The sequence below is a fragment of the Triticum aestivum genome, chromosome 5D (assembly GCF_018294505.1).
Source record: "Triticum aestivum cultivar Chinese Spring chromosome 5D, IWGSC CS RefSeq v2.1, whole genome shotgun sequence".
NCBI classification, from domain to species: Eukaryota; Viridiplantae; Streptophyta; class Magnoliopsida; order Poales; family Poaceae; genus Triticum; species Triticum aestivum.
Genome location: NC_057808.1, coordinates 563,894,746 through 563,897,859, shown reverse-complemented (window position 1 = coordinate 563,897,859; position 3,114 = coordinate 563,894,746). Strand labels below are relative to the sequence as shown.

At 56.5% G+C, this 3,114-nt stretch overlaps 1 pseudogene; it reads right to left on the bottom strand.

Moving 5' to 3' along the window:
• Positions 1-1,380: 1,380 nt before the first annotated feature.
• LOC123126262 (uncharacterized) lies at positions 1,381-2,869 on the bottom strand (annotated as a pseudogene).
• Between the last annotated feature and the right edge of the window lie 245 nt (positions 2,870-3,114).

Below are 3,114 nucleotides of genomic sequence, written 5' to 3'. Positions count from 1 at the left end.
ACTGACATATATGTTGCTCAAATGATGTTTTTGTGAAGAGTGGTTGTGGAATTGTTTTGCGCTAGGACTTTGAGTTTGCGCCTCGTCGCTTCGCTCGTCTCGATCGAATCGAGCGATGATGGGTGAGAGGCATGACCCCGATAGCCCGATCGGCGCTTCTTCAGGCGCAGCAGACGCAGACAACAGAAAGCCCATATCGAAGACTGAGTCACTGAAGAGGCCCATCTAAACAGAGTACTGCGTACAAATTTTGGGGCCCTAGAAATCGGGGGGCCCTGTGCGGGCGCACAGGTCGCACCCCCTTGGGCTCGGGCCTGCACACCGGCGGCGAGAAGCTTGGCCACAACCGACGGGTGCTTGCAGCCTGAGCAGTGCGTCAATGGTGCTGATGAGGAGCATGACCGTGGCCGGCGGGGACAAGCAGTTGGGGTTGTTCCGCGAGCTTTGCCGCTGACAAACCCGACATACATGGATTGCCACGAGCAAGGGAGTTACGTTTGACAACCACGAGCATGCGCACACCCGGATGTGGTGAGCATCGAGTGGCCGGGCCGCGGGTAGGCCGCCAACGAACGCGGCTGCTGCCGGCGGGGATGATGTGGGCCGAGCTGGGGAATTGGGCCTAGCGTCGAGGTGCACGCCGGGAGCGATCCGGTGAGCAGCCAGGGCGGATCACACCGGCGGGCGGCGGCTGAGGCGTTGGACAGACTGAACATTGGCTGCAGAAATTAGTATATGATGAAGAGGAACGATGGGATGCTTTAAGATCAGGTTTGCCAGGTATCATGCAGGGAAGAGGGTCTCCAGCTTAGATCCATACGACCCGGTCGTATAAGATTTTTTTTTCCTGCGCATGTTGTCATCTTAAGCGTGAACCTCCAAATTTTCGTTCAACAATATATATTACCAGTTGCGTTCTATATATATACTCACTCTTTCCCCAAATAAATGTCTCGGCTTTAGTACGGAGAGAGTAGAAAAGAATAAAAGGTAATCCTAACAATAACTGGCGAATGAAGGCTGGTCTGATTTATAGAGTGGGTAGGCCTTCAACCACATGCAATTGGCAACAGGCCACACACATGTGCTTGCGACACGAATGATGCATGTTGACGTGGGAGACGTCTATTGGGTCGCACAGAGCTTTGACTGCGCCGTAGTGGAGTCCCTATATAAAACAAATAATATCATTGTCTATAATCTTAAATTTTTGAATTTCCTATTTTTAGGATGTGATTAGTAATTTATCTAGACAATATATGTTCATACTACTTTTAGTTGAAATTTCTCAATTATTTTTCATAATTGCTCGAGATACCTATAATAATTGTTTAATAAATATATCACCCTTTTTAAGAAACTTTTTTTTAGGGGGCGTAAGAAACATTTTTTAGATACATCAACTAGCACTCTTTTTTGAATGACAATGCAGGAAAGAGATCACACGCATGAGTACAACGCACTCGCACCACTGTAGCAGCCAGCAGGAGGTTACGATTGCTGGTTATTCACACAGACATGCCGTGGCACGCAGGCGGGGGTTCAGATCAGGCGACCGACGGGGAAATCCAGACGGGCTCGACGTCGACAAAGTGCCCGCCGGCGATGCCAACCACCGTTGTCTCCCGGTCGCCCAGCGAGTACACGCCGATGGCGTGCCGCGACGTCGTCCCCTCGTTCCGCTGCGCAAAGTACACGCAGTTCTTCCGAACACCGAGCGCCGCCGCCGGCGACACCGCCACCGACGCCGCCGTCCCCACAAACACAGCCTTCCCTCCGGGCAGCTCCGTCGCCGCCTCCCACTCCCGCCGCGCCGGCAGGAACCGCCGCACCTCCACCTCAACCGAATACCTCGGCCGGCACGAAGACCGCCTTATGCCCTGCACTACTTTCCTCGCCACCAGGAGGAGCTCCCCATCGGACTCCACCAGGTTCACGCCCCGCCAATCCCAGTTGTACAGCTGGTGCCCGACCTCCTCCCCGCGCAGCTCGCATACCGCCGCCACGCGCGCGCGGAGGTTCGCGCGGTACGCGAGGACCGCGCCGTCGTCGGCCAGGGCGCACAGCCGGCCGCGCCAGAACGCCACGTCCTGGAAACCTCCGTGCCCCGAGCCGCCGGCGTCGATCGTGGTCCTGCCGGAGACGGACATGACGCTGTCCGGCCGGACGAGCTCGACCGTGCGGCCCGAGCGGCTGAGCAGGGCGGCCACCCAGCCGGGGGAGGTGGGCGGCGCGGAGAGCACGACCTTGGCGACCGGGAAAGCGAGGGCCTGGGCCAGGGCGACGGACTCGCCGGAGAAGACGTTGCAGAGCGCGACGGCGCGGTCCCCGTCCGAGGCCATCGCTAGCCAGCCGCCGATCTGCCCGCAGCACCGGCCGGCCGGGAGGGGAAGGGAAGGATCTCGCGGCGCCTGAGGCTGAAGACGGCAAGTTCGCTGCCGGATCCTTGGCGGCGGAGGAGGAGAAGTGGGGCCTCGAATGGCGCCGGGAATGGAGCCGGAGCGGCCCGCGCACAGGAGCGCCACGAGGAGCAGACGAGCCGGACGGCTACGCGGCCGAGCGGGTCGAGCGAGCGGAAGACCTTCTCCAGGAGCTCCGGAGGGAGGTCGGGCCAGGCGGAGGACTCCGGCTGCCGCCGGCGGGGACTGTACGGGAAGGAAGCCATCACAAATTCACAATTCACACCCACCACTGAGCTTAGCTTTGGCCACTCTACTCTCCCTGCATTTCCTTTCTTGCTACAGCATACAGGGAGTAACGAACAGAGGGGGTGGGGCCGCCCAAACATCACTGTTTGGTCGTACCCGTAAAAAGCATGCGCAGCTTGTAAAGTAAGACCAAGAAAAGGTCCAACAAGTGGTTTTGTACCATGCACTAAGTAATTGTAGGGACCAGACCTCAAACAGTATGTGCTGCTGTGCATCAGTGTCATCCTTGGATCAGTAATGCTGACACGCACAGTACAAATGGAGAATTTATAACAGAGTAGCAATCACACACTTATTACAACGATTATCTCAAAAGAGAATAAGTATGATAAATATGGCTTAAGGCCATCTAAATACGATAACAGTGGAATACTTGGAAGATAAGTGAGTCCATCAACTCCAACGG